The following is an 8,522-nucleotide window of genomic DNA, read 5'->3' on the forward strand; positions in this document are numbered from 1 at the left end:
CAAACTTTCTTTGTTAGTATGGACACACTGTCACTTGCATTTGCGTGTTATGTCGGTTTTAAAACTAGAGGAACTGCCGCAGACCAGAGAGAGAAACTGAGTGACATAGCGTTAACAAGCTGGGTGGCCGTCTGATCAGTTTCTAACAGACATTCAATTTATGGCACAACACCGGAAAGCAGCGTTGGCTTCTGGGTAGTGTAGTTCTTTTTTTACTTGGTTACAGTGCAGGTTTATTGAGCAAAAGCTACAAAATGGCGGTGCCTGTCATTTTTTTTCTTTTCTTTTCGTTTGGTTCCCTCTCCCGTCTGCTCCCGTTAATTTTTTATCCTGTATCGTCCCAATCACATAATTAACAGTAAAACTGACTCCCATCCCGCAGGAATCCCGTGACCCATGGGATTCCTGAAAAAATGTCAGCCTCTAGTCTGGAGGATGGACATAGATACAGGGGAAATGAGAGGTAAGGCATCTATAACCAAATAATAGTCTGTCATCTGCGTACAGGATCGATTTATATATTTTCTGTTTAGAGGGTAAAGCAGCATCACCTTTAGTGGGTATTTATTAATCAGATCATAGACCGTTTTCTTATGATGCTTTAGTTCTTTATCTCCTAATCCTTTTTTCTACTTTCCTTCATTACTCTCCATGTTTTTCTGTCTCCTCCCATCAGGTCCAGCAAGTTTACTTAAATCCGATAATTAAAAATAAATAAGATAAAATAATATATCTAAATAAATAAAGAAATAAAAAAATGAGATTATCAAGAGGAACCTTCTACCCATAAAGCTCCCTTAGGAAAAGCAAATTTGTTCAGTACAACACAGCAGCCAGACCATCATTCTGTTTGCTACGATGCTGAACAGGACAAGTTAAAAAGATAAATAAATCAAATAAATCAAAAAGGACCCACAGGCTCAGGATGCAGGTGTATCCTTTTGGGGGGGATTGAAGAGTTATTTTGTGTTTATCTTACTTTATAATATATCTTTAATAAAGTGTGCTAATTGTGAAAAAGACATGCATGACAAAGAATGCTAAGCTAGTGTTACGCCCCTGAGAGGGGAATAATGTAAAACAAACACGAGACACGGTGTTACTGCTGCCATGTCCATGCTGTAATGGACGAGCAGAAGCAACACGTTTCCGTTACGTTCACTCAGGCTTAATCAAACGAAACACGATAAACAGGTCAAACCCTACTAACACAAGATCTTGAGACAAATATTTAATTAAAAGTCACGTATAATCAAGATGAACTGAATAACATGCAATCAATGGCATTTTTTATTTTTATCAACCTGATGTATCTTTTCATAGCATTACGGCTTAAAGAAGTAGTCGATCATAGATCACTCGATCTGTCATTCACAGTAAACTTGTTCTGCATCTTCCATTTACCACAGAATAAACCGTCTTCTTTTCTCCCTTTTATTGGCACTATGATGGTTATAAGCAAATAACATTTTTACCACATAGCAAATTATATTCTTTCGCTTTACATCTTAACAATCATTTCATAACCATTACACTAGAGCATGTGTGGGTGCTAGATAAGTACGGGGTGGTCTGGTTCTCAGTCATGTGGACTGATCCAGCATACTGCTGGTGTTAGAGCTATGCACTTTAAACCCAGAAACTCTGTAACTGTTTTGCTTTCAATTTGTTAATCAGTTGTTAACTTGATCCTCGACATCATCCTCATTCCTGATTCAACGGATAGCACTGAATAGGTAAAGTTTTATTGTAATCATATATTATGTTAATGTTTAACCTATTCTAAATTCAATACACAGAACAATTTTGTAAAATGATGAAGAAACACCAGACTAGAAGAAGCTGCCTGATGCAATGCAGTATCAGTAATATATCTAATCATTTCCATCTATGTTGACATACAGCGGTTTGATTAAAATCTTCTGACAGGATTGGTTGTTTTATTGATAAGCGCAGCTTTAAAAAGGAACCAACATTTACAGCCTCAAACTTCACCTCCAGCTGATATTGACTTCCTTCAGACAAACAGCCACATCGACAGTCCAGAGCAGGTGAGAAAACCTCTTTATAGATACATTTAACTATTCACAGTTTCAACAAATTTATCATTTTACTGATCAAAAAAGGGGTTGTATGTTTTATTGCTTCTTAGTCAATATTAAATATTAAGTAAATGCTAAATATTTACAGGCCAAACATCAAGCCTTACTTTCAAACTTATTTTTGGTTCTCAAACTGCTTTTTAATAACTCATCCTCCAAAAAACATTCATGTCATTTTGATTTATTGATCCATTAGCAGTATTTAACATTTTGAAAGTTTCCTTCTCAGCATAAATAAAATGCATCCTTTTTTATTTATTTATTTTTTTAACCTGCCTTGTCCAGCAACATGACACCAGAATGATGGTCTGGCTGCCGTGTTGTGCCAAACACATTTGATTTTCCATGAGGAGCCTTTTGGATATGAGGCTCCGCTTCTATCTTAAATGTTATTCTTAATTATTAATTTACTTTATTATCTATTTAAGTTGTTTTGTTTTGTTTTTTTTTTTACCAAATTTACACATAACCCCTTGGTTCAGAACAGAGGAACAGAGAGAAGGAAAGAGTAAACAAATAGAAACTAGGAAAAAAAAAAAATAATAGTCATTTAAAATAATAGCATAATATTCATTTTTTCATTTTGATTAATTTACTTCAACAACTTGACTGCAAGGTGGTGTGGTGGTTAGCCTGCCTCCCAGTAAGAAGGTCTCTGGTTTGAACCTGAGCTGGGGAGAGGTTCTTCCCCGGTACACCTGGTTAACAGCCAAGAGAACAAAATATTTTGTTTGACTTGCTAACTATTGCTTTTAAAATACTGCTTATATTGTTTGTTACTTTATGAAGTACAGATCACATGTTTAGTATTTCATCTTTTCTCTCTCTAGACAAGATGAAGATCGCTGTCATGTTCACTCTCGCCCTGGTTCTGATCCTGGGTAGAGTAGAAGCTAACAACCGTCAACCGTGTCTGAGAAACCCTGACAACAATGCATACAACAAATTTGTTAGCAAACACATTCTTCAGGAGTCCTTTGACACTGGATCAGTAACAGCATGGCAACGGTAGGTTACACTGAGGCTTCTTTCAGTGAGAAATAAATTTAAAAGTAATTTTATTTTTTCAATTTTCTTAGGTTTTATTGTTTTGTTTTTTTTTTCACCTAATGTTTTTATCTAACATTTCTGGACATTGGTCTCATTCTTCAGGTACTTGACAAAATATCGACTCTGCAACAGACAACAGCAGTCCTTCTTCAGGAGATTTGATCAGTGGCGTGTTGAACAGACCTGTAACGGTTATGGGAAGCGTTTGTCTACTAACTTATGTACCAGTACCTCAAAGATATTGGTGTATAATCTCATTGTTGACACTAGGGATTGCAAAATTATAAATCTACATCAAGGAAGCAGATATGTGGTTTTGGCCTGTGACAAAGTTGCCAACAACTGTCGTCCTGTTCATTATGAAAAAAGTGTCATCCAACAACCAAGCGGCCTTCTTATATGTCGACCTCGGTGAAGCTTAGTGAAGTAATTACTTTCTGCTTGCAAAAGAAAACCCCATAAAACATGTATAATGAAATGCTGTTTTGTAGTTTGGCAACATGAAATTTTTTGTTTCACATCTTTCAAACTGGTCCAGTAACATTCAGTCAAGTGACCATAACGAATCATCATGTACCATTCATGACCGATAAAATCCTTCTAATTATGTTAAGGATGGATAAATGGTGGAGGGGTTATTCAGTGTGGTTTTGTTTAACAGTTTTGTTTGTTACAGCTTCTTTGCGACCATGTGTTTAAAAAAAAAAAAAAAACAAACTGCAATTTTTGTATTTGGAAACTATTCTTCTTCATTTTGCATTGCATCTAAATAATTCATTTCTCGATTAAAGGAATAAACCCCCACATTGATCATATGACTTGCTGGCATTTATTTATAAACATTGTTTTTTTTGTTTCTTTGTTTGTTTACATTTTTTTTAAAAGGGCCATCTTTGCAACCATGTAAAGAAATATATATATATTGTATTTATCTAGCTAGCCACCTGGGGATTTAGTATTTGGAAACTATTCCTCTTAATTTTGCATTGCATCTAATTAACTCGCTGCTCAATAAGTGGAATAAATCCACACTGATCATATGATTTGCTGGCAAATATATAATTATAAATATTCTGTCCAAATATAGACTTTAGATTAAAAGAAATAGACTTATCTCTCCATTTTTTTCTCAGGTTGAGCTTCAACAGTTTATTAAGATCAATAACCAAAATATGGTCAGGTTTTTTGGGAAAGAAATTGCATGTTTCATCTGTGATTAAAAAACAAAAAAGCTGTTGTGTTTGTACAAGCTAATGTGCTCTGTTAGTCCGCAACGTTAACATGACAGGCTACTAACAACATGTCCAACTTGTTCAGTTTAATTTTGTTTTGGGTTTGAGACATTCAGACACATTTAGATACTCTTGTCTCTACATTCTGTTGATGGTATTGCTATTAGTTTATAAACTCTGCATAAGCATTTGAGGTTATTCTATCTACAGATAGATAGATAGATAGATAGATAGATAGATAGATAGATAGATAGATAGATAGATAGATAGATAGATAGATAGATAGATAGATAGATAGATGCTTTATTAATCTCCAAGAAAGATTCACAGTTCCTCTAGCTTGAAAGGTGGCAATATAAAGGCCTACAAGTTACAGTAACAATGCAAAAGAAAAAAATAATAAAAAAGTAGGAAAAATACAATATAAAATAACAATATATATATTTAATTTTAAAATCATAAATGAATCTGGCAGCTCTGGTACAGGTACAGTTGTGCAAAATGACAGTGTGTGACATACAGTTATACACAGTCGGTTTGTACACACTTGAGTCCACATTTTAGTGTGTGTGCGTGCGTGTGATAAAGTGCGTGTGTCCAAGGTGCATGTTGTGAGTGTGTAGTGAGTCCAGAGCTCTGTTTTGTGAGGAACGATCTCCTCAGTCTGTCCGTGGAGCCGGACAGTGATGTGCAGTGGATGATCAGGATTGTCTATGATGGACAGGAGCCTGTTTAGCGTCCATCATTCTGCCACAGATGTCAGGCTGTCCAGCTCTGTGCCAACAACAGAGCCTGCCTTCCTCACCAGTTTGTCCAGGCACCCTGCATACCACCTCTACACAGGCCCCTTTGATGATGTCCGGCTCTGGGTGCGGCATGGGTCTCCTAAAGTCCACCACCATCTCCCTGGTCTTGGTGGTGTTGAGGAGCAGGTGGATGGAGTCCCACCATTTGACAATGTCCTGGATCAGTCCTCTATACTCATCCTCCTGTCTACTCCTGACACAACCCACAATAGCTGTGTCGTCCATGAACTTTTGTACATGGCAGAGCTCTGATTTGAACTGATAGTTGGACGTACAGGCTGAATAGGACCAGAGAGAGCACGGTTCCCTGTGGTGCTCCTGTGCTGCTGGCCACAGTGACCTGCATTCCCCAAGCCTAACATACTGAGGTCTGCCAGTCAGGTAGTCTGTGATCCATGCCCCCAGGTGTGATTCTACTCCCATCTCTGTCAGTTTGTCCCTGAGGAGCAGACGGTGGATGGGGTTAAAGGCGCTGGAGAATTCTAAAAATGTAATCCTCACAGCACCACTGTCTCTGTCCAGGTGAGAGAGAGATCAGTGGAGCAAGAAGATGATGGCATCCTCCACTCCCGTCTTCTCCCTGTAAGCAAATTGCAGAGGGTCAAGAGCGTGGTCGGTCTGTGGCCTCAAGTGATGGAGCAGGGGGGGAGTGAACAGAGGAGAGAAGGAAAGAGTAAAGAAAGAAACAAGGAAAGAGAGAAAACAAAAAATCAAATCCAAAGAGAAAAACCAGACAACCAGTTGTTACACCTGTAAAGAAACAGTAAACATCTTAAGACAGATGAATCTTTAATGTAACACAATTGGGAGGGAATCAATTCAAAGTTAATGAGTAATTCGAGTTTGAATATATGGAGCCGATTAGGAAGAGCTCATAGTCGGTGATGCAGATTGAATTGCAAAGAAAACATACAACATTTTTCATCTAGCACCAGTAAAAGTGATGCTTCTGTTAGAAATCACAGCACATCCACCCATAATAATAACCTGAAGCAACACATGTGGGAGATGACAACTCTGAGCCTTTTCCTAACCGAGGTCTGGGAAGCAGAAGTGGAACATTTAGGAGAGTTTCTGGACATGGTTGATGCAGTAGGGGTGCAAAACGTATCACTTAAAGATCTGTTGGAGCAGCATAGATCGAAATAGACCTTTAACATCCATGATGACAGCTGGGTGTATTAGAAAAATATGGAAGTGCATTGCAGATGGATCAGACATTTTGATGACTGGGTATTTTGGAAACCAACATTTAAAAAAATACTAAACCCACTGATTCCATGTTTACTTGTTTTATTTATTTATTATATATATATATATATATATATATATATATATATATATATATACAGTTCCCCAGACTGGGGTAGTGGTTCCCCTCTTCAAAAAGGGGGACCGGAGGGTGTGCTACTACAGGGGGATCACACTCCTCAGCCTCCCCGGTAAGGTCTATTCAGGGGTGCTTGACCCGCTCGTACGAGCTGTCCGGTCCCTGTACGACCGGTGTCAGAGCTTGGTCCACATTGCCGGCAGTAAATCAGAATCATTCCGGGCACGTCCCACAGAAAAGAGGCCCTGGGGAAGACCCAGGACACGCTACATCTCTCGGCTGGCCTGGGAACGCCTCGGGATCCCTCTGGATGAGCTGGTCAATGTAGCCGGGGAGAGGGAAGTCTGGGTTTCCCTGCGTAGGCAGCTGCCCCACAACCCGACTCCAGATAAGGAGGCAAAGGCAAATGAAAATGGATGGATGGATGTATGTATATATATATATATATATATATATATATATATATATATATATATTAGTGCTCGGCACGTTAACGCGTTAATCGCGCGTTAACGCAACACTTAATTAACGCCGTTAATTTTTTTAATCGCGCGTTAATTTTATTTTTTTTTTTTTTTTTTTGCTGGCCGCTGGCATCCATGTCTCTCTTCCCTGCTGCAGCGGTGCATCTGAAGTGATCGGGAGAGAGCGGGTTTATTAACATGAACAGACGTTTTCTGTCTGGAACAGGAAGAAGAAAAAAAGAACCAACGTTTCTCTTTGTCAAATACATGCAGATGGACAGAACGTCGTAATTTGTGGACGGGAAACTTTTTTATCATTATTTTTTTAATAAATGCGGTTTTAATTTATGCAAGACAGCAAAGGTAAGACATGCTTTCTGATTTTTACATACGTAAAGCATAAATCGGGCCTTCTTCTGCCTCTGGTTCGGTGAATCTTGGTCATAGCGAGATGAAACTTCCAGCTGTGGAATCTGTGAGATGTGAGCTTTCAGTAGAGGAGTGATTTGTTCGTGTTCATGCCGTGGGGTGGACACGGGGAGACATCATTTGTGTTTACATATTTTTCGGACTTTGTGTAGCTGCTCTTTAAATAATTTGTTGTCTTAACTGTGTTTGTTGGTGATAGAAATGGTTTTACTGAGCTGGTAGCTGAGATTCTGGACTTTCTGTGGATACCACACATGTTTATAGTTACATCTACAGACCTGACGTTACACCCGGAACGAGATGTTAACCCCTTAACTGCCGGTAGCGGATTCTGAAAATTAAAGTTTAGAGAAATTATAGGCCAGAAACCTGGATAATTAAGCAGTGAAGGTGCATGGATGGAAGTTATTGTGCATATTGTGAATATTTCTCTCTCCTCACCATCTAGAAGCTGTGAGATTCTCATCCTGCTTTCTGTCTGTTCACCTGATGCTGATATTCATCACATATTGTTCCTTCTGTGTTTAGAAGGAAGCAGCTTCACAGCTTTAAATTCATCCTGCTGACATTTTACCTTTTAGTTAGTAAATCCTGAACATTTCATCCTTCTTTGTCATAAATATTTGATTTTATAAATATATATGAAGAAATATTTTATCTGAAAATTGCTGCTAAACCTGTTTATGTGTTTAGTGCAGGGGTCTGCAGCATTTCCAATCCAAAGAGCCATTTTTCCCTCAGCCAGCTAAATAAAACTACTTTAGAGACGCAAATGTTACGAGACTTTTCAAAAAGGCAAGTTAATATATATTTTTAATGAAGAGCCACCATAGGATGTTTGTTATTTTTGAAGAACCACATTTTTATTTCTGTTTTTAATGTTTTAAAATAAAGAAAAACATAAAACCTTTATAAAAAAAAAAAGAGGATAAACAGACTTTCTGCTAAGGAATGTAGATATTTGTGGAAAATGCTGTAAAAGAAAAAAAAAAGTCCCTGGTTTCCAACCTAATGACAAGAAAGATAGATTTAAAAAATTATTTTAGCCACATATTTAGAGGCATTGTGGAAGGTCCAGAGAGCCACTGCAGGTTGCAGGTTGGAGACCC

General features: G+C 38.0%; 1 long non-coding RNA gene across 1 annotated transcript; it reads left to right on the plus strand.

Annotated features, from left to right (window-relative positions):
- The first annotated feature begins 1,986 nt into the window (after window positions 1-1,986).
- Window positions 1,987-4,118, plus strand: LOC121640732. The gene is made up of 3 exons (XR_006010559.1): window positions 1,987-2,051; window positions 2,933-3,110; window positions 4,109-4,118. It is a non-coding gene; the product is annotated as an uncharacterized LOC121640732 (long non-coding RNA).
- The last annotated feature ends 4,404 nt before the right edge of the window (window positions 4,119-8,522 follow it).

The sequence above is a fragment of the Melanotaenia boesemani genome, chromosome 5 (assembly GCF_017639745.1).
Source record: "Melanotaenia boesemani isolate fMelBoe1 chromosome 5, fMelBoe1.pri, whole genome shotgun sequence".
Classification (NCBI taxonomy): Eukaryota; Metazoa; Chordata; class Actinopteri; order Atheriniformes; family Melanotaeniidae; genus Melanotaenia; species Melanotaenia boesemani.